At 51.0% G+C, this 23740-nt stretch overlaps 1 pseudogene; it reads right to left on the reverse strand.

The window, feature by feature from the left end:
* Nucleotides 1-11136: 11136 nt before the first annotated feature.
* LOC149349414 (uncharacterized) lies at nt 11137-12289 on the reverse strand (annotated as a pseudogene).
* Nucleotides 12290-23740: the final 11451 nt, after the last annotated feature.

Genomic DNA, 23740 nt, shown 5'->3' on the forward strand with positions numbered 1-23740 from the left:
CAGTTCTTAAGAAACACCACAACACCCTTCTACAGAGTGAAAGGATGAAAGAAGTCATCCCTGCTCCCCCACGCGTTGTGTATAGGAACATCCGTGATATCATAACATCATCTACAATCGGGAACCGTAGCTTCAGAGGATCTGCGCCGTGGAATAAACCTAGGTGTAAACTCTGTCCGATGATGGAAACAACTACTAGCGCCAAAAGCTCAGCGTCATTTTTTTATTTATTTATTTATAGATACTGCGATCTTGTACAGATCATAGCAGGGTGGGACAAAACAAAATACAAGCATATAAACACACACAAATTCACAACATTTACAGGCACTTTTCAAACAGAAGTAAAGAATTTTGATTAACAGTCTCGCTATTAAGTTTGTTCCAATCAGTAATTGTCCTCGGAAAAAAAGAATATTTAAAGCAGTTATTTCGCGCGTTCAAAGGGGTGATTGTTAGTGCATGCCTTTGTCTCGTGTTATAACCTGAGGAGTAAGAAAAATAATTAGAGGTATCAACTTTATAATGTCCTTTTATAAGCTGGAAAAAAAACTTTAATCGACAAACACGATTGCGCTCAGTGACGGGGGGTAACCCACTTCGCCTCACGAGCTCACTTACAGATGCACGGCCATATGAGTTAAAAACAAATCTAGCTACTTTATGCTGTATTCGCTCTAATTTCTGAATATTTGTTAACGTGAAAGGGTCCCAAATGATTACGGCATATTCTAGTAACGGACGGATGAGGGAATTGTACGCCAATAGACGAACACTAGATGGGGATGACTTTAGGGAGCGCCTCAAGAAAAATAGTTTCCGCATTGAGTTTGCTACTACAGCGTCTATGTGTTTTGACCACGAAAGGTTGTTAGTAATCCATAGGCCCAAATATTTATACTCTGTCACTTCTAATAATGATATGCTGTTAGTACCGTACACAAAATGAAGAGGCATTTTCTTGTTTGTAATTTTCATGAACACGGTTTTTTCAAAATTAATGCACATCTGCCATTTGTTGCACCACGCAACCACCTTCGCTAGGTCATTATTTAGACGCACCTGGTCGTCAACTGAAGACACCATTTGATACAGGACACAGTCATCCGCGTACAGCTTCACGCGAACTGAAAGATCTGCCACAATGTCATTAATAAACAACAGAAATAAGAGTGGTCCCAAAACAGATCCCTGGGGGACGCCAGACATAACCCGGACACTGCTAGAAGAAATATTGTTCAGAGTGACGAACTGACATCTGTTCGAGAGATAAGCTTTAATCCATGCAAGTATCCTGTCGTTTTTAATGTAATAACTTAATTTATGAATTAGTTTGTTATGTGACACCTTATCGAATGCTTTACGGAAATCCATGAATATTGCGTCTGTTTGTTTTCCCTGGTTAATCGACTGAGCAAAGTCATGCACAGTTTCAACTAACTGTGTACTTGTGGAAAACCCACGCCTGAAGCCATGCTGAAAACCTTCTCATTCCAGATAAAAGGTAACTTCTCATGCGACAGCGCTAATGTTGTCTACCTCCTGGAATGTGGCACCTGTAAAGCTCAGTACGTGGGGCAAACAGTTACACCGTTCAGAATTCGCATCAACAATCACAGATCACATGTGCGGACGCAGCCAAATCTCCCACTTTCAAAACACATAAACAACTTTGGGCATCCATTCGATAACTTTACAGCTATTGTACTTCAATCGGGGTTCAAAACGCATTATGAGCGCGAGAGCTGTGAATCATACCTGATTCACAGATTTAACACATTCTCAAGCGGCATCAACGAAACAGTAGGCCGGCCATCATGCTTACACCCCTAGAATACCAAATAATTATCCAAGACATGTTGATGGCAGACACTGACAGAACGGGCGTCAGGAAGCATAGCAAGCATTTCTTTCTTCTTTTTTTCCTGCATTGCCAATTATTTAGTGTTTTTTCCCCCTTTTCTATAAATTTTTTATTTTTTGTTTTTAAGTATTTTTGTATTGTCATGCCTTGTATTGCATTGTCACGCATTTCTCTTCTGCGCGCGCTCACGCGCAGTGAAGAATTACATTTGTCTTAACACGGTATATTGTACTTGCCACTGACTGCAGTTCGTTTCTGGTGTTGTGTGTGTGTGTGTGTGTTTGTTGTTAGCCTTGCGTCTTTTTCTTTTGTTGTGTATTGAGTGGTTGTGTAAGGATTCTCCTTTTTTGTGTATTGAGTGGTTGTGCAAGGATTCATTAGAAACTTGTGTTTTTTCCTAATGACCTATCTTGTATCGTGTTGTGCTGCCACAACCCTTCTCTGAGTGGGATTTTTCATATTCTTGTGTAGTAGCGTTTTTTTTTTTTGGAGATGTTTCTTTGACATTCCTGCGGACTTCCATGCCTAGAATTTTCACCTGAAATGTTGCCTTATCGCTGTGCGGCTGCCAGGCGCTTCGCGCTTGTCGCCGCAATGCGTCATGAGGGCCATTTTGTAGTCTTGTGCTGTAAAGTTTTTTTTTTGGTCACAACCCTGTGGCAGGTGTGCGCTGTAGAGCTTCACGCTTGTCATCGACTTTTCTGTCGTTACCTCCTTCCGAACACCTGCCGCCTTTTCAAGTTGTAACCAACGTTTTTTTTTTTAAACTTCTCCCCTCACCATTGTTTGCATTTGTGTTTTACACTGTTTCCTGTACCTCGCGGATGCTATAAAAGCTGCTTGTTTAAAATACTGTAATACACTCGAATTAAATCTTGTTATGTTTTTCAATTTCTGGTGACTATCTTATATTAATCTATCAGCTGCCAAGAAATATATATATATATATATATATATATATATATATATATATATATATATATATATATATATATATTATGGGGGCATGGGCAGTGTTGATGAAAAGTCGTACAATCGCACTGCGAACCACAGCTGCTGAACATGCCCCGACTGCCGTCGAAAAACTGCAGCGCTGATCTACTTGAAATTTTTTGCTGAGACTCTTTAATTTTCTTCTTCATGCACGTACGTCTCCCTGATGATCACTTGTTTCGCGCTTAAAGGCCGAATATGACTTTGCTGCGGCCGATTACAAATGACGGCATACTTATTGCGTGCTAGATTTATAGCCGCTACGGGCAAGGAGGGCGACCCCCTCTCCAAGAAGAGCTGACGGTGTGAGCATGTCCCGTGGCTTCTGGGACGACGATTCAGCTTCCGATACACAAAGGCGCGTTTGTTTTAGATATAGCGACAAAGAACACTACTAAGCGTGAACTTGTGAAGAGGAGGGAAAAATTTACTTCTGTGCTAGCAGGAGGCAGAACAAGAACGGTATCCATTTTTGTGTCTTTTCTGCACTGTTGTTTGTCATGTTTCCCCTTGTAACTTTGAGCACATACGTGTCCAGAGGTACGACTGCGAGATCACAGTATCCATAGAACGGAATCTTAGTGCATATTTGCACTGCTAACATTGCTTTCTTGTGAGCTTTTTTTTAAGACTCGCTCTAAAAGCCATGCTTTTCTTGTGACGCCCCAATGCGTAAAAAAAGAAGAGCGGTGAGGACAGCAATTATCTAGCTATCGCCCTATTTCCTTGACATCAGTACCCTGCAAATTACTTGAGTACGTAATCATCACTAACCTCGTTAACTTTTTCGAATCAAGCCAGTTTTTCTATCTTCCCAGCATGGATTCCGCAAATTATACTCATGCGAAGCACAACTAGTCACCAATGCTCTACATTCATTTTTAGATTCATGGTTCATTACCGATTGTGCGTTTCTAGATTTCTCCAAGGCATTCGATAAGTTTAATTATCAACTCCGTTTGCTAAAAATCAGTCGCCTTAGATCGATCCTGTAGTACTTAACTGGATAATTGCATTTCTGTCTAACCGCACCCAGTACGCCACAGCTAAACAGACGGACTCTCTTCAAGTAGCCGTCCAATCAAGAGTGCGTCAGGGATCCGACTTGGCTCCATTACTTTTTCTTATTTATATTAATGACTTACCGAACTGTGTTTCTATAGCTCCACCGCTGCTAAACGTTGTACTACTACTATTAATATTAATAATTTAAATACTACTATTATTACTACAACTATTACTATATTACTATACTATTACTACTATTATACTACTGTACTATTAATAAACTATTACTGCCGCCGCGGTGGCTCAGTGGTTATGGTGCTCGACTGCTGACCCGAAAGACGCGTGTTCTATCTCGGCCGCGGCGGTTGAATTTCTATGGAGGAGAGATTCTAGAGGTCCGTGTACTGTGCGATGTCAGTGCACGTTATAACCCCAGGTGGCCGAATTTCCGGAGCCCTTCACAACGGCGTCTCTCATAGCCTTAGTCGCTTTTGGAAATTAAACCCCATAAACCAAACCAAACCAACAAACTATTACTATACTACTCGCGGTGAACGTTCTGTGGCACTGCAGCAAAGGTTAGGCAGGAAAAGGAACTTGGTGGACCTCTGTTTCAGCGTCATGTGCCTGAACTGACATGTGGCATCTGTATTCACTTGTTTCTTTGCAGGTGGCCACCGTGAAATGTGTGGTGACATTCTGCAGGGCACCGGTTCAGAGGATTATCTGGTCGTGCTCATGACTTCAGCACACATTGCAATTGCTGTCCGATTTTATGCGCCATGTGTTTGGCTTTTGGAAACAAACATCGCCAGAAATGAACGGAACGCATTCCATTGCCGCACTGCTACCTCTACAAATGACAAACATCACGTGAGGAGCGAATGGCTTCAGGAGTGTTGGAGTGAATGCTAGGCATCAACCCTGCTGTATACATTCATGGCACTCGGCAAAAAAGAAAACAACGCACAGAAAACATTTCTGAAAGGTATGCACGAGCGTAGGTGTACATTTTGATACGCACCACGAGGCTGAAACAATGCTGGCATAACTTGCCATTGTTTCCATTCTACGAAAACTACCCATAGCTTTCTTGAGCGGTGTGTGAACTACAGGCGCGAAAATCGATGCAATCGCGTTTAGTGATCCCTCTCTGCGGCAACGTAGAGGAGTGCAGCATGAGCACTTGTAAATGTGGCGGTTTTGCAACGGGTGTCCCACAAGCGCTGGATAATATATAATTGATTTTCTTCTTTCATGCAGTTTCGGTTTCATCAGCCGGACGATGGCTGTGATGTTTAGGTCACGTGACGCACGAAAAAAAACGGCAATATAAATGCTGATACATAATTTTAAATCACTAGAGCACTTAAACCAGCCTGTTCCAGCACCTAAAATGACAACAAACGATGTACCAGCAGTTATATTGATGTTTTCTGGCGCCTCACCGGAGCCCAACGTCAACCACACGTCACAGGCATCGTTCGGTTGATGCTCAAGAAGAAATGCAATTGAAATTATTTCGCGGTCGTAGGCGAACAACACGGGGTGCTTCGTGTACTCCAATGTCTGGCGCATCGTCTCAAAGAAGGAAGCACGCAAGCAAAAATTTGGTGCCTATAGTTCTTTAACAGCGCACTGGAATTGGAACTGCATCCTAGCCATACACCTAAGGCTTAGTATTGACCCAAAAAGTTTTCTCCGCGATGGAGCGCCAGTGATGGTAGCGATAGCAGGAGCGCGTGCTAAGCGCCGGCACAATTAACGTGTATGGCAAACTTAATGTCACGATTAACGCATCAATTTTAACCCTTTGACAGCGCAAGGAAATTCTGCAGCGCAACGAGTGCTGTGTAAGTGTGCTGGGCAGTGTTCTTTTAGCGCCCGAAGGAGAGTTAATCGTGCTATATGCTGGCGTGGCCGCGGAGCTGCCTGAGCCTCGCAGTCCCCAATGAAAGAGCCGCGGCGCGCCAGTCGGCAGAAAATGGCCGCGCCAGAGAACGGCTCTAAACATGAAGGACTCTGGATTCTGGTCGTCTGCATTGGCCACTGACACAGACAGGCAGGCGCTCAGGAACAAAATGTACGCAGCGTTCACTCCGTCCGTGCGTATGGCTGATCCGACGGATGCGATGGTGAGAGCTCCAGAACGGACTCAAGACTTGCCATCATGTGGTCCATGACTACAGCGCAACGAACGGGACAAGAAGAAGGACACAGGCAGGCACACAACACAGCGCTATAGTGCCTATTCTAGGCACTATAACAGCGCTGAAGAAAGTCTAGACACTCAGATCACCGGGCCGGTAACCGCTGGCTATCCTCATTACGTCATTTCCGGGGCATGCGAGAAGATGGTTCAAAAGATAAAAACCCTAACTGCCAACCCAAGGACCGGCCGCCCAAGAAGATTGCTGTTCTTCCTTATATTCATCACATGTCTCGTGGGCTTACGAAGGTCGCAGCATGTTATAACGTCCATGTTGTTCTTTCAGCATCAAAAAGCTCAGCAGAATTTGTCGCGCGGTAGAGGATAACATCAAACAATTAAGCGCTGGTGCGCGCAAGAGGTGTGACACTAGACATGCAAATCCGTTCATCGCCTGCAATCGAAACGTGGAGTACATGATCCCTGCCACATGCGGGGCTATGCATATCGGTCATACAGGTCAGTACATCAACACGCGTCTCACAGAACACCGCGCAGAGCATTAGAAAATGGCACGGGCACGCACCTTGCACATCATGTACAAAACCACCGCGAAGAAGACAAATCCTTGCAACCTCAACTGGAGCGAACTACGATAATCTTGGCATCGCGATCAGAGGACAAGAGATTGTGGAGACGTACCACATTGCCAAAGGCTGTGTCTGCGAACCTCTATTCTGCTGTCGAGGAAAGAACTTGCATTTTTGGATCCGTCTTTTTCTGTCTTGTTCCTTGCCGTTTTCTTTTACTTCCTCTTTTTCTTTCAGAGGTTTTTTCCTGACTCTTATTCATTCTGAGCGTGGAAATAAAACGCCTTTGATGCTAGTAAGCGCTTGTCGTGTGTGGCCTTTCTTCGGTGTGCTCGTCTTTTCCCGCTTTAGTATCCATTATGAATCTATGCCAACGTGCCCAACATGAAATGCTTTTAGCTGCCGTTGTCGGCAGTGCGGTGACGTCACGCCGAGACCGAGAGCCATCATCCGGGCTCTGAAACGAGAACATCCGGGCACCGTACGAGACTTAACGAGACTCTCAAGCCCTCCTACGCGACCGGCATGCATGCGCCGGTTGATCTCCAAACGAGTCAAAAAATAACTGCTTCCAGTGCCTTCTCAATGTTTATCAAGATATCAGTCGAGCTGTGCGTTTGAATGCACGGAATTATAATTTCCGATTTCTAATAACGCGTGCAAAAAGCACATAAATGCCACGATACACTTCGTTGTCATACGTGATCTCTTAGGGGCTTCGCGCATCGAAGCAAAGCCGCGCAGGCGCACAGGGGCCCGGGGGAGAAGCGCTGCGTTCAAAGGGCAAGGCATCGCGCCGAACGGGTGGTGGCGTTCCTCCCTTCCTGTACGGTGCGGTTCGGGTGTCCACCGAGATGACATTAGGCCCGTAAACATTTCATGCTTACTCTACTCTCGGTTACGGGAGAGGCAGAGATTTTTTTGCCCTCCTTCAGTTATACTACTGCCGAACTAATATTCGCGCTTTGAGCTATGTCGCACGGTAGTGACAGAAAGGTGTGCGCTGCATGTGTTGGCGTGGACAACGCTGTGGCAGAAACACGGCAATGGAACACAGACCGCCAGCGTAGAAAGGTAAATTGGCACGGAGGATGAAAAAGTTGAAGACGCGCATAACTGTCTCCGTGAGTCAATGGACACCTCAATCGCGCATTAAAGTATATGTGGCGGTGGTGTCCGCCTGTAAAAAACTGTGCTTTAGCACAATATTTTGCGCTTATTGCCAGCCATTTTTTTATGTTGTGTCAATTGGTGCCGGGCCGAAAAGGTTAACACGCACAGCACGCTTCCCTAACAAAGGAATTGTGTGAACGGAGACGTGCGAATTAACTTTAATGAAATACAAAGAGTCTCACAAAAATGTACGTACTCATAAATTTCGTAGACTAGGTGTTTGTGCTGAAAAACATTTAGAAATTAGTTTCTTTATTAATCATGGGACAGGCCAGTGCTGTGCGGCCATCATACGGCTAAAGCGAATGTTCCAAATTCCCCGCTGGTGTATACGGCAGAGGCTGATACAGATCGATGCCGACACGATCAAATGGTTGGTCCGGGCAAGGGAGAGACTGTAGTGGAGCAGGCGGATGTGGTGAGGGGGCCTGCGACACTGGCAGTCGGCACACGAGCGCACATACCAAATGGCGAAGGTATTCGCGAATTAACCAATCCATGCGGGACATGGCGGCGCAGGCAAGAAACGAAGAGCGGAGGCCCAATAGCAGACGCCCCTCGCCAGCCTACGTTAGCATAACGCTCATAGAGCCGCAAAAAAGGAAAAAAAGCGAACAGGAAACCAAATTTGCACCATGCCTCAGTCCGTGTGAACGCAGTGACACTCCATTTCATAAATCTTCGTGCTGTAACAATCGGCGCCGAAGGATTGGCCGTATTGTGATTCCCCGCGGATCTGGAAAAGTCACACCGACAGTACAGTTTTCGTCAGTTCTGGTGGTACGATATCGTCTTTCCTATAGCATCTGATATCTCCTCCTAAGGTTGCCAAGCTGCGAAACTCCTGCGCAGCTGCTGTGCCCGTACTCGCCTTTGTTATCGCAACATCGGCACGCCTAAACAACGGCAACAGCTGGGATAAGAGCGCACTTCGGTCTTGCGCTATTAAGTTAAGGCTATTACGAATGATGTGTGCAGAGGAGCAATCTATGATTGTCGGCTTTTTTCGTCGCATCTGTTCTCAATGGGCCGGTGGCACTGGGCTCAATACTGGACCGCTACTGCGACAAGGGTCGGCGCCGCTCGCCTGACTGTAAATTTATGCACTTGAAGCATGAACCCCGTATCTGTATTGCGTAGGCTGCGAAGAGGCGACGCACGGCCGACACGGCAGCCGTTACACAAGTGCCTTTATTCCGAACAAGGTCCAAGCCGAGGAGCCAAGTCCGCACAACCAGCGGCGGGCGAGCAGAGAAGCGCGCTGGAAGCTATGCGTTGCTCGCTCGCAAGGAGGTGCCGTTGGCATGGAGTGAAACTTGAAGTGAATGAATTTCAGAGCGCTCACTTATCTACACTCTAATAAAAAAAGGGTTCGTTTCATAGCCAATGCTGATTATCACGCCCCTATCGGCCACCTGTTTTCACAGTATACAATATCATTTCAGCTCATAACCTGTATAAATATTATTTAGCGACCAGGTATGAAGAAGCTATTCGATACAACCATCGAGGTCTTCTAGGCCTACTTCACCTAAAACAAACTAGTCCTGCTTATGCTCTCTGACATACAGAAAAATGATTTATTCCTTTTTGCCGCACTAATTATGGAAAACATGGTCCGTTTCAAAATCACAAAACTGGTGAATCACCTGTTGTCAATAAACACTGGCATTGAAAAAAGTGGATTGCGAGAAATTCGCGATGCTTTAACATGATGGAATTGTTGCTGCATTATGAAAGTGTAATTAAGTGTATGCAAGCATGTTTTAGTATGAATATGCTTTATACTGTGTAAAAAGTGTTACCCAATGAAAAATCTTCTGAACGCTCTATAGTTTATGCTGTATGCCTTGTAAAAGAGGGCCCGGGGATACCTCAAGTGATCAATGATCCCTTTTTACCCGGAGCTACTCCCGTCTATGATGTGAATAAATTTGAATCTTGAAACATTGTTGATGCGAATCCTTGCAGAGCTACAGAGTACAAACAGCAATTGATTTGAAAGCGATAAGCTAAATATCTAAATGAGAAATGAAATGTGGGTGGCGATATGGGCTTTCATAAAGCAGCGTGAATTCTTCTTGGCAGCATGTCACTCTTAAGTTACTAAACCAAACCAAAGCATAGCAGATGCAATGCGGAATGGACATGTGGTTCCAGAAAATGTTTAACTCAAACAGGCATTCATTCTGATAGCGTTTTACTGTATGCTGTACAGATTTAACTCGTACATGGAGTGTGGCCCTAATTTACAATTTTTGTACTTAGGACAAATTTATGTAGTATTTACCAATGCGGATGCCCGCTATATTGTTGCTGTAGTAGAGAATGACGAATTCCACACATGTTCCATTAACGCTGTCGAGTCATACCCTTAAGGAGGAGCTTAAGTGTTCCCTGTAGTATTTTTTGTCACCGACGAATTTATGATTAAATCATAAAGTTTCCATACCATCATGTTACATTTCTAAGCTGCGCTGCCGAAGGAGTGGCACACAGCTTTGCCTCATCCATAGTTACAGCGAGAGAGACAGGACAAGAGAGGACGACAGAACACAGCGCTGTAACTCTAACGCTGTAACACTCTTGTCCTGTCTCTCGCGCTGTAACTATGCAAGATCGCCACCGATTAGCCCAACAGCTTCCTTTATCTGCCTCATTCACTGCGAAAGGTTACTGCATCATGAAGAGACAATTGTGGGTGCGCGGAACCCTTGTGTGAGCGTCTTCTCTGGGAGTAGCTACGAAGATATTAAGGGGAAAACTTTTAATGGCTCATCGTTGTCCGTCCGTCCGCGAGAACTGTCACACTATTGCTGTAAATCATCCTAATGACGTCATCAGTGGTGTAATACGCCGTAACCAAAAATCACTAAATTCATCGTGGCATAGTATGTCGTAAACAATAATTAGCAATTAGTCATTGATTAGTAATTAATTATCAACCAAACCATTAGCCGTTACAAGACGTTTCCTAGACATCGGCACGTGGTCGGCAGCGCCCGCGCCGCTTCCTTCTGCGCATGCGCTTGGCGCATTATTATTATTATTGTGGTTACGTGGGGGGAATGTGCTCGGCTTCTGCCACCCTCATCGTGGGGGCACTGCTTGGAGCGGAGAAGGGGAGTGGGGATGTGGGGGCGGGGATTCGCTTGCGACGCGTACACAGTGGACGTGGTCACCATGACTCCGGGCATCTTGGCTCAGGCCGCAGCAGTCGTGTCATTGGCTCCATGTCAGGTGGACCGGTCTTGGGTGGACCCTGTGCAGCTCGCGCAGGGGTTCGCGCAAGGGGGGAGGGATGGTTGGGGCTCTAGGAGTGGGAGTCGACTTGAAGGCCGACTGGGGGAGGAACCAGCTCATAGGCGAGAGGCCAGGCCAGAATTGTCTGCAGGAATTCCAGCAGCAGCCGGAAGGCCTGGGTCTGGCTGCGTCCAGGATGCAGCACGTCCTGGTCCGAGTAGGCAGGCAGGAAGAGGCTATTGTAGCCTACTGTCATGGTTTTGCGGGCTGCCTCCAGGGACGGGCAGGCGCAGAGCAGGTGGCCCAGGGTCTCATCGGCCCCGCAGGAGGAGCAGGCTGGAGAGGGGGCTCTGCCGTGGCGATGCAGGCGGGCCTGTGTCCAGGAGCAGCCCGTTCGCAGTCGCAGGAGCAGGGTCCGCTCCCTCCGTGGCAGGCTGTCAGGCACCCTTAGGAAGCGGTCACCTGAGGCCACGCGAGGGTCCGGGTGGAGGGCCCGTACGTCCTGCCGGAGGGCAGGGCGGGCGAAGTCCAGCTGGACGACTGCCGATAAATCGGGGAGCCGTTGGTGTGGGCAGCCCCGGCCAGCTGGTCCGCAGCCTCGTTGCCGGCAATGCCAACATGCGATGGCAACCACTGGAGAGAGACTGGACGGCCCGCATCCTGGATGGCCATCAGACGGGCCGTGAGGGTGGCCACTGTGTGCTGTGTGGTCTGGGTCTGCCGCAGGAGCAGGAGGGCCGCTCTCGAGTCAGTCAGGATGACTGCAGGCTGTTGCCCGGGCATCAGGAGGAGGAGGTCAGCTGCCAAGTGGAGGCCAGCCAGCTCTGCTGCCGTGGAACTGGCCGGGAACCCGAGGTGACACGAGAGTGCTACACCCAAGGCCGGTGCCACACAGGCTGCGGCCGCTTGGCCTGTGGACGGGAGGACCGAGCCATCTGTGTGTACACCTGGAGGCGTTCTTCCAGGGATTCTTGCAGCAGGGTGGCGACTGACTGTCGCAGGGCAGCAGCAGGAGTTCGGCGCTTGCTGCAGTCCTTGATGTCCACCGTGATGGGGAGCGGTGTACGTGTTGGAGGAGGTGGGGTTGGTGCCTGGGCCGCAAGGGGACCGAAGAGACGATGGAAGATGCTCCACAGGAGCCCCATACGGGAGGCCGGTGCATGGCAGAGCCGGGACAGTAGGGCCCCACCATCCGGTGCATGGTGTAGCCTATCGACATGCTTGAGTCCCGTCTGGAGGAGGAGGAGGAAGATTGGCCAAGTCCCTGCCTCGGCGTGGGTGGCAGCGATGGGGGAGCTGCGGGGGAGGCCCAGGCATTGCCGCAGGACAGCGCGGTGGGCGAGTTCCAGGGACCTCAAGCGGGCGGTCGGCAGGGTCACCAACGGGAGGGCATACGTCACGAGGGACGTGGCAGCTCCGTTGTAGAGGCGGAGGGCCCAGGATTGGGAGCAGCCATTACCTCTGGCCTGGAGGCACTGGACTGCCTGGCCAATCTGTCGCAGGCGAGGCAGGAGGGTCTTCACAGCAGGTAGCCAGGCGAGACGACGGTCGATCTGTAGGCCGAGGTACTTCACCTTGTCCCGCCATGTGAGCTCGGCCCCACCTAGCTGGAGGGTGGTGATCCTTGCCCGGAGTCCTCTGCGGTGGTACAGCAGGGCCTCCGTCTTGGACGATGACACCGTGAGGCCGATGGAAGTCAAGTAGGCCTGTGCAGCGTCCAGGGCCCTCTGGAGGGTGGTTCGCATGGAACGGATCCTCATAGGCGAGCCCCTCACCCAGAGGGCCACGTCGTCAGCATACACAGAGCACCGCACCTGGTGGGGGGACCTGGATCTGAGGGAGGCTGCCAGCCCGGCGATGGCCAGGTTAAACAGGAAAGGGCTCAACACTGAGCCCTGTGGCACCGAAGCTCCAACAGGCCGTGGCGTGCTGAGCTGCCCGCCAACACGAACCCGGAAGGTGCGGCCCTGGAGGAAGGCCCGGACAAATGCCAGGAGGGGCCCGGTGACACCCAGGCGGCACAGGGCCTCAACGATGGCGCTATGTGGCAGCGTGTCTAAGGCCGCCTGGACGTCCAGCAGGACCAGCATGACGGCGTCCCCATCGTGCTCCAGGAAGTTTTGCCCTGGAGGGACTTCCTTACAGAGGCTGCGGAACTCTGGCCAGCGGACCACCATGTACGTCTCGTCGTCCTGGGGCCTCCTGGGGGCTGGAGTCAGGAAGAGGGGGAAATGGTCCGACCCCCAGGTGTCGGCTGGTTTCTGGTACTCGTACCGGATCCCTGGTGTCGTGAATGCCAGATCCAGTGTAGATGAGTGCCGGAGGGTGATAAAGGTGGGAGGTGGGGGCTTCAGGAGGCAGAGGCCTGCCCGGAGCATGGTCTCCATCAAGACTCGGCCCAAGCGGCTGGTGTGCGGCAGCCCCACTCCTTGTTGTGGGCGTTGAAGTCCCCGCATACCAGGGCCCTGGGTCCGAGGCGGCACAGGACTTGCGTCAGCATAGAGGCATCCCAGCTTACCCCTGGGTGGATGTAGATGGATGCCACGGTGGTGTCCATGGCACCCATCCGGACAGTGACTGCACAGGCCTCCAGGGGCCCGGAGAGGACTCCAGCCAGGTCCACAACCACGTGAGGCAGGCCGGTCCGGACATAGACAGCACTCGGGTCTTCTTGCTGGTGGCCCGGCTCGAGGCAGGGGGAGCTGCAGCAGCCTGTTGTGGTGCAGCGGGTAGCCCATGCGTAGCCCAGGAACACAGGGAGGCGCAGGGAGGATGGATCCAGGCGGGTTTCCTGGAGTGCCAGGACGTCATAAGGAAGGCGGCCATCTGCGATGAGGCATGCCAGCTCTGCATGTTTGGACGGAGTGGCCTCACATCCCATTGAAGGATGTGAGGCAGTGAAGGAGCCTTAGCCCCTCTAGCCATGATGGTCCTGTGGGGGGCTCTGAGTGGCCAGGGCAGCCACACAGAGTTTCCTCGCCTCCGAGTTGGCGGGGAGCTGGGGGAGGAGGGTCTCGACAGCCAGACGAAGGGCCGCAGTCACCTCAGGATCAAGAAGTGGGGCTCTGGAGGACCGCCGGACAGCCTCTGCGTAGCTGGGCCTAGGCTTGCTGAGGGTCTGGGGAACACCGCCTGGTGGCCGCCTGTCTGGGGGGGCTCTCAGCACTTTCAGTAATGACCGCCGGTCGTCTGGGTTGGCGGTCTGCCGGAGGGCTGAAGTCACTTGGCTCTGCTGTTGCCTGGTTGGGCAGGTGGGGTCAGTGGCCTTATGTCCACCCCTGCAATGGAGGCAGATGGGAGCCTGGGCTGTGCAGGCTGATTGGAGGTGAGGATCGCTACAGGTTGTGGGTTTCTAAGTGAACACAGGCCACCACCCACCGCGGGTTCGAGCTTCGCGCGAGCCAAGGGCCCCGATCAGCCGTCACCACACACACACTGGGACACCGATGCGGTGCACTCAACCTCCGCTGGGAGGAGAGCGATTCGCCGCAAAGAAATAAGCCTCCAAGTTCACAAAGGAGACGTTTATTCACGTCGTCCTTCAGCAGGTACACACGCACTCAATAGTCACCCCGTCCCGGGGGCGCGCGAGGAGCAAGGCTCCGCTGCGCGCACGAAGCGACTCGAGCAATGTGCGCCGCTAGCACGCCGCTGCAGGAGAATGTCCCCGCGGCAGTGCTGTGATCTCTCTCTCGTGTCGACCGTTGGGCCGGTTGCGAGAGAGAGTGGGCATTCAACGCAAGGTACGCCTGTCAGAGGTCGCTGGACCCCGCTGGACAGGCTCGAGCCGCTGCAGGTCAGAGGACACGTGCGGGCGAGCTCGAGTAAGCACTGGTCCGAGCGGCAAAGCCGGCACGGACAAACAGTAACGTACGCACCTTACGCTGTCTCGGAGGGATCTCTCTCTCTGGGCCCCGCTCGGACGGTCGCGCAGCGCGCGGCCGCCCAAAGCGGGTCCCAAATTCCCGCCAAAAGGCGCCAATGGCAAAGGCCCTTGGGGAGCCGGGGCGGAGCTGTGGCTAAATGACAGTGATTAGTCACCCAGCCGCCTCTCCACCGCCTGAGGCGGGAGCAAGGGAAAGAGGAGAAACAACGCGGGAGGCCGGCAGTAGTAGTAGTAGTAGAAAACTTTATTGACAAGCAAAACAAAATGCTCGAGGAGAAATGTACAATGGGTGGTGCCTTCATTTCAAAACTCCACTGGCCTTGGCTGCCGCTCTAGCCTGCGCAACGAGTGAGCGCTGCTGATCAAGCTCTGAGCTGAGCAGAGAGGTCTCCCATTGCTCCTTCGTTCTATGTGTTGTGATGTCCGGGGGTTTCGGGCCCTTACATCCCCATGTAATGTGGTATGCATCGGGCCGGTCTTCGCACCACGGGCATTCTCCTTCATAGCGCTCGGGGAAAATGATGTTGTATTTGTGTAGATTGGGGAATGTATCGGTCTGGAGTTGCCTCCAGTCCCGAGATTCTTGAGCGTTAAGCTTTTTATGCGGAGGGGGAAAGTGCTGTCGTTGTGATCTTAGAAAGTGGAGTCGCGTGTTGTAGGTGACGGGAACTTCGGTAAGAGAGCTTGGGTCGGGGTTGGAGCCCGCTCGGTTGGTATGTCCTCGAGCTAGTGCGTCCGCGACCTCGTTGCCCTCTAATCCCGCGTGACCAGGCACCCACGTTATCTGATGCTTGAGGGAGGAATTAGCGCTCATAGAGTTGGTTACTATGCCCAACAGCCTTTTAGGTATTCTGCCTGCAAGTAGGAGCCGACAGGCTGCTTGGGAGTCTGTCATGACGTGCACACCCTGGTCACGGGCGTCGCCGTACTGGATCGCCAGTAGGATTGCTGCCACTTCTGCTTCCATGATCGTCGTGTGTTTCAAAGAGGCGCTGACAACCTCGTTGTGGGAGGAGTTCACAGCAACTGCCGTCGCCCGCATGGCCTCGCTGTGTGTTGCTGCGTCGACGTACACCGTGTGGGGGCTGCGTGCCGCCGTCCGCTTCACGTAGTCGATTCTGGCTGAGCGTCTGCCCGAGCCGGCTTCGCTCGACATGTTTTTGGGAATCGGGGCGACGTGCACCCGCGAGCGATATGTTGTTGGGAGGTTGGTCGTGCTCTGTATTATGTTGCGTACTGTTGCGTACTCCATGTTGCGTACTGCATACAAACATGCGCTGGGCCTTCCTATCTACACTTCAAACGCCAAGCTAGCTAGAGGCCCTCGGCCTATGCAACTCGTTCGAGGAGATCCAGGAGGCTGTTCTCCTCTCGCAACGTGCACGCCTCCTTCGCACGGACACCGGTAGGCAGACTCTGGAGCGGGTGGGCTACCCGGCAGACGTCCGGGAGGCCGGCAGAGCCGCGCAAAGGCGACGGCGGAAAGCCAGGTTTCCCACAAGGTCACACAGCGGGGAGGGCGTGGGCATGCTGCAGCGACGTGATTGTAGCCTCCGCACAGCCGACACTGCAAGCGGCGGGTGGCCAGCAGCCGGAACTGGGTTGGTGGCGCCACCGTCGTGCGGCGCTGACATTCCAGCCGACCGAGTCAGATGTCTCCTTCGAGCCGCGCTAGGGAGATGCCTCCCAAGCGTTCTCCCGTTTCGCCAACAACCAAGCGCGCTCGCGCTGCAGAGCGTCAACGGAAACCGCGAGAGGCCACCTGGGTGGCTCGCACACCTACCGATTCTCCAAGCACCAAGAAATCGAAAGACAAGGAAAGGAAGCGGCTCAAGCGTCTCAACACCAAGGCTACAGAAGCAGAGCGCAAGCAACTAAAGCGACTCAGCAGTTCACCTGGGGCTGAATTACGAGTCGCTCTCAATCCAAAACAGACTCAAAAACCGTCTCATTTGCCCCGCTTCTATTGGTCGGCCGTGACCAGCGGCCATATTGATTTTTGCGTCACCGGCTGACGTCATAAACGTGCAGAAGTGTTGACGTTGCTTACCTAATTACGCGAGCCGATTGAGACGATTTTTTGAGAGCGAAAAAAGTGGTCTCAATCCATTTAAGAGCGAAAATGGCGGCTGTTTACATCGCCGTATACGCGGGTGGCCGCGCGAGCAACGGCGTAGGAGGGTGCATGAAGACGGTTTTGACGTGCGGGACGAGTTGTTTCGATGTTTTGACATAGAAAGGAGACTGACTACACAATGGCTGTGCGACGAACTCGCCGTTGAACTGGGAGGTGTGCGGTTGAGTGTGCGGTGAGTGGAGCGGCAAATGCTGTGCGCGCTGCGCGCCTTCGCCGCCGGTGGGTTTCAAGGCACCGTAGGAAATGAAGTAAACGTCGGCGTAGCCCAACCGGCTGTTAGCAAGTGTTTGCGGCGGGTTGCGCAGACCACTGTCAAAGTTAAGTCGCAGAAGGTGCGCGCTTTCCGGCGAGACCCCCAAGACAAGGCGGCGGCGGAGGAGGACTTCCTTCGCTTAGACTTTCGCCACCGCAGTATCCCCGGCGGCGTCATCCCAGCATCATCCGAACGGAACGGCAACAACACGAACATCAGGTGCTTAGCCCGAAGCGGGCGGCATCAGTTGGTTACGAGGCAGAAGAGTGACTGTTGCCACAGTGACCGGGCGTGCCGGCTCTCATTTGCCGCACTGAGTTTGCAAGCTCCCAGCAGCTGCACCGGTCTGCCCCCGTATGTCGGCAGCTGCTGCAGGGTGATTATTCATGGTCGCCTCAGTCTCGCCTGGCATTTTCTGAACAAAATTAAGTAGAACCGCGCATCGCCCTTTGAGCACATTTGCCATCGATAGCAGGCGCCGACCGATCGAAAGCACAGGCTAGGCGGGTTCACACTGGCGAGTCGCGGAGGTCGCGTGACAGGTTTAAATCGATTTGTTACGCTCCCTCCCCGATTTACAGGTGCTCCGGAAACCGCAACTAATTGGCCGCAATCGGTCGCGCGACGTTTGCGACCCGCCAGTGTGAAGCTGCATTCGTCGGTTTTCGAGCAGAGCGCTCCTTGCAAATTGATCTCGGCAGACCCGTAGCAATCACTGCCTTCAAAGAGATTTTTCCGCGCACTTAAGATGTCCTCACAGTACCTTGATTCTACATAATGTGTAAAAAAAGGACAGCCGTCGAATCAGCTCTTTTTTTTTTCTGGCTGCCATGTTTACGATGGCTGAACATGTGGGTGGATGGATAAAGCTGAATTCTTGGAATCGGGCGGCACCTCACGCACCTAGCCGATGCTTTTCTAGCATCAGCGTACCCTCGCGGCAGCAAAAGTGACTGAAGAGCAAACTTCATTGCAAAACTGAGGCCGCTTCTTGTTTTACTTCACGTTGTTGAGCTTGAAAGATACTTTGTTAGCAAAATAAAACATTGTTCATTTTATTCACGGCGTGTTTACAGCAAAACGTTAGCATACGGTCTCTTATTGCGCAAAGAAATGCTTCCGGGGCGGCGTCCTGCTACTACCACCGCAACCTTACTGCTAATTGGTTGATTCCGCGGTCAGCATCTGGTGTAAAGGAGTAGCCAGGGGGGGGGGGGGGGGGGGGGGGGGCTGAAGTCCTCCCCCCCCCCCTCCCTTTCTGAAATTTTTTCGAACTGTCAGGCACCGCCGACCAAAACAACCACCGGCGCCGGAAGTCATTCTGAATCTTGTCACCTACAATGTCTTTTTCCGACCAGAAAATACATTTTGGCACGAACATTGCTAACTCGGGTTGGATTTCGTGGCAACGCCCATGCACCTTGAGTCACGTAACGCAAGGAGCCCCATCCTAGCACAAACTTTCAAGGGCCTATCGATGGCAAGCGGCCTCGCCGCGGCATCTCGCGGCTGCCGCGGTGTCTACGGAGCCATGAGTTTCAATTTTGAAACTTAATGGGTATAAAGTTCCCATAAACTTTGGACGCGAAAGCTGCACTGACATTTCAAAATTTATGCTTTAGGTTTTCAAATCGGGAACTTCAATTATTTATTATTCGTATCAACATTTGACGCCAAAAGTGCACTGACTTTTTTAATCTCGTGCATCGCACCATACGACGAGACAACCAAATCAACACACTATCAGACAAGTTGACAAAGCACGCAGCGAGGTCCGATGAGACGAAGCGTTGTGGTGATTCATTAGTGTCGTCATGCCACAGAAGAGAATATTATCATTTTATCTTCGCACTTATAATGTATATTTTGCAGAACTCCCCATTTATACATGCGCGTGCTGTTGCGACTAAAATTTCAGTGCAATTACTCGCAATACATGACCGGTGACAGCTGCTGCTGCCCAGTACACTGGAACGAAGAACAGCGTCACTGATAGTCTTCCCTGGCCGTTGTATACGTAAAAACATGTAAAGGTTCTTGAACGGCAAAGATTCATTAAAATATTTGTATCTACTTGCCCATTTCTTGGCCTTTACGTTTTTCATATCAGCGGCATACTGCTTTGCTGGTTTTGGACTGATATAGTTCTAGACTTCGTGTGATATTTTCTTTACTAATTAAATATGCAAAAACATGGAAGCATTGGTAACATTGAAGGACTATGGTATCAGTTATGTCTGCCATGATTTTTAAGACATACGAATAAATTTTTTTTATTTAAAAAAGTACATATTTCACTCGTCTAGACAGAGCGTAGCGTTATCTAATACTCAATCACATTGTCAATGGCAATGCAGTTATTATTCTTGCTCCCCCCCCCCCCCCCCTCCTTCGAACAAAATTTCTGGCTACGCCACTGGTCTGGCGGAGTCGTCATTTTGACGTCACGCTTTCAAAATTGTGACCAAAATTTAGAGCGACTCGTAATCTCGACCCTGGTAAAAAGCAAGCGACTAAAGCGACTCCAGTTCCAACATGGAGGGAAAAAAAACTAGGAGGCAGCGTAACGTCACGCGCTCAGCCTCTGCAAGGCATTCCCCTCTGACGCCGCTGCCGAGGGCCCTTTTGCGCACTGACTCTTGGGAAATAGGCCCTCCACATTTACTAGACTGCCAACCAGCTTGGATCGCTGTGCTTTTTAGTGAACGTCCGTGCTCCGAACTAGCGCAGAAGCGCAGCGGCACACAACGAGAAAGCGAAACCGAAATCCGGCTGAGAACTGCTGTAGCCTCGTCACGTGAAGGCCTATTTCCCGTGGTACTTTCCATTATATTTTTTATGAGTAGGCTTCAAGGTTATGACATCACGCTCCCTCCTAGTTCGTCCATGAGTTCCAACCTGACCCGAGTACGTATACAGTGCCAGTGAGAAGCGGTCTGATGAGCTCTACACCTAAGCGGCCGTGTCCTCGAGCTACAGTTTCACCAAGGCTTTCGCCTAGCGCACTTTAGATCGTCAAAGCGCCCCCTAATTTTTTGCTCAGCGAGCTGCCTCGATCAGTCTATGCGCGGCAGAGCACGAGCAGCGTGGGCTGCAAAGGCACGCGCCTCCCGAGTGTGGGATGGCACCAGGAAACGAGGCGCACAAAGGAGGCGACAGTTATAGCGGGACACTTCTGTGGCATACTGTCATGCAAACGGTTTCCGGCTCGCAGAACCGGAAGCGCTATCGAGCGATCGGCCGCACGCGACAACGCTTGTCTCTCCAGCCGCTCCTACTTGTGCCGCGTGCGTTCTCAGGTCGGGGCGCTGCAGTGACTTGTTTGGTAACTTTCTCCGCAGCCGCCATTGAGCGAGAACACAATGATGAGGCCTCCGGTGAGCCAACACAGTAGACGCTTGAGTGCGTGCGACCAGAGCACGCCGCTCGTACTCGCAAGTGGGCGCTTATGCAGAAAAACAACACTTGCACGAGGTTTCGCTGCAAATACGAGGGCTTCCCACAAATTCCAGATATGTACTTACAGTTTCATCCCATTAGTTTCCCGGCCGCTGGGGCAGTGAACCGAATGGTGGCCAAGCCTGTTGTGCTTTGCGGACACATGAGTCAGGGCTCAGGTGGGGAGCGTGTTTTGTGGGAAGCGGAATGTACGGGCCTCATCCAAGTCCTACGTTACAGCTGACCAGCTGCGTCGAACGCGCCGTCCATTCAGCTTGCCGCAACCCTTCCAGCCGGCTGCGCTATTATTCGCCGCAAGGCTGGAATCAGGAGGAGACATGCATGCTCCATCCGCTGGAAAGATTACCAGCTGAATGACTCGGGATGCAATATATTATTATGCTGTTTTTTAGCTCGGCGAAAAAGCCATTTTGTGTTCTGATGAAGCTCGGAGTAAGAGGTTGCTCTCCCCGAGCGGCCAATCATTAATTCAACTGCCACGGTGTGCAGTTTGCTCACAATCCGGTGAGCAGATTGCCGCCTGCCACAGTGGGCATGACGAAACAATGTCAGGCTGTGATGACGAAATAATGTCACGTAACTTAGGCGGCAGGTGCTTTTGCGCGCACAACGCCACCGGATTGTCTGCGAAAATGGGAGCCTTATAGTTCCGTCGCGGTAAAACTGGTGCCCATCATTGTCGGTCAAAAGTTGCTCAGGCACACCGTGTGCGTGTCAGAAATGAAGCTATAATTTTGGCCGGTGACTTTAACCAAAATTGTCATTAGCATCCGCCCCGCCGCGGTGGCTCAGTGGTTACGGCGCTCGGCTGCTGACCCGAAAGACGCGGGTTCGATCCCGGCCGCGGCAGCTGAATTTTAATGAAGGCGAAATTCTAGAGGCCCGCGTGCTGTGCGATGTCAGTGCACGTTAAAGAACCCCAGGAGGTCGAAATTTCCGGAGCCCTTCACTACGGCGTCCCTCGTAGCCTGAGTTGCTTCGGGACGTTAAACCCCAATAAACCAATAAACCGATCTTTAGCATCCGGTGTTCGTAAAACATTTAGAGCAATGTACAGTTCGTATCTAGTTGCACGCAGGGACATGATAACTCAGCGCAAAACATGCATATATTAACGTGACAGCGCTAAGGAGCTGGTGTCGCAGAAAAGCCGGTGTCGGCATTGTTGGCGTTTGTAACACTAGAACCTCCAAATAAAAAATCTTGTGGAGATACGGGGATTAGAAACCTGGTCTTTCAGACTGCAAGGCGCGCACGCGGAGAACACGCTACGAAGGCTCGTTGGTTCAAAATGAATAAAAGTAAACTTAGTGAATGCGTTGTGGTCGCTGACTTCGTGAAGTGTCTTTGTGTACTGATGCGTACATGAGTAATTATGAGTGAGCGAATTTTGAAACGGGACCCGTTAACAATCGCGTTCTACTCTATAGAGTATTTCAATTGACTTCCACAAGCTATGGCGAAGCAGTGCCATCTATGTTGTACAGATGAAAGTAAATGAGAATATCCTGAGCCGAGGGACGATCGGTGTTCGGTTTGAGCTTGGGTTTACGGAGTTCTGCGTTCCAAAGCGACTCAGGCTATGAGGGACGCCGTAGTGGAAATCTTCGGTAGTTTCGGTGACTTGAGGTTCTTGAACGTGCACTGACACTGCACAGGGGTTGTAGATTTGAATTTGGAGGACCGGCAGACGAAACCTTTGAAGACGACAACTGGTCCGAACGCGGAGCCCGGTGATAACACGATGGTTACGCCCCTGTGGGCGGCAGCGTGGGTGGAACCCTTCGCGACCTCTTCGGACTTCAGACGGGCAGGCAACGGCGACCGGACCTGTGTGCGTCGTGTTTTGTGCGGGTGTCAACCATAGCGATCTCATGGAACCCGCACCGCCCGAGTGACTGTGATGTACGCCTCTGTGTGCTGGTGTGGTCAACAAATGCGACGCCAGCGGAGGCGCAGACGTCCGTTCAGGCCTGTCTTTCTGTCTTTTCTATTTTACTATCATCTTTCGCCCTTCCCTCACGGCGTGGTTGAGGCGTCCACCGCTATATGAGACAGTTACTGCGCATTTCTTTTCCTTCTAAAATCCCAATCACTGCAGAGACTCACACCGGCCAATTCATAGAGCAGCGTCACTGCAGCTTGTTCGTGATCTCTTCGGGCGGCGGATGGGCTGTTTTGAGAGCGATTTGTCCAACGGGCAAGGCGTCGCGCCGAACTTGCCGTGGACTCCCTGGCAGCGCTGCAACGCGCTGTCGTGTTCCACTCTTAAAGGCGAAGCTTAAGCCTCCTCCATTTTTTTTTTCAGTGACCACACGGCACTGTTTGTCATGTTCAAAGATCGATGTGCATGTGCAGGCCAAAGGAAGGACTGCCAAGTCGCGAAAGTGATTGGCGTGCTGATATTGTTGATATGTCAAAAAACATTGTTTTCGACACCAATACGTGTGTGCCTGCATTGACTACACAGCGAAAGCGGGAAAATCACAACCGCCAAAAATAGGACACACAGAGGTGAATAAGGTAAGCAAAGCTAAACGATAAAAAAGCTAAACAAAGATAAAAAATGGGCACACGTGCTGGCGCAGATATATTAAATTGCATTTAGCTTAACCAGATAAATACGAGGTCAGTTTTTTTTTCCTTCAACCTACATCCCTTAGGCTAACATCATATAGACAAAGTAACCTGAAATGACGGAGCGAAGGCCTTAACCAACCGATGGCACCAACCATGCATCGTGTATGAAACATGAATCAGCAAAAAAAAAAAAAACCGGCACAGAATTGCGGCCTGTGCCTCCTTTCGAGTGCAATGACCCTGTAATAACGCCTGTCTGGGAACATTTGCGAAACTAAGCAAAAAAAGCAAAATGCATGAAGTAAAATTTGGTCGTTGCTGAAAATGTTCAGGTACAAATGGCATAACAGTGGCATAGACACATAGTTAGGCGAAGTAAAGAGGCTTATGCTGATCCACGGCCGG

This window comes from Amblyomma mixtum, chromosome 3, assembly GCF_055824585.1.
Source record: "Amblyomma mixtum isolate Tamu chromosome 3, ASM5582458v1, whole genome shotgun sequence".
In the NCBI taxonomy this organism is placed as follows: domain Eukaryota; kingdom Metazoa; phylum Arthropoda; class Arachnida; order Ixodida; family Ixodidae; genus Amblyomma; species Amblyomma mixtum.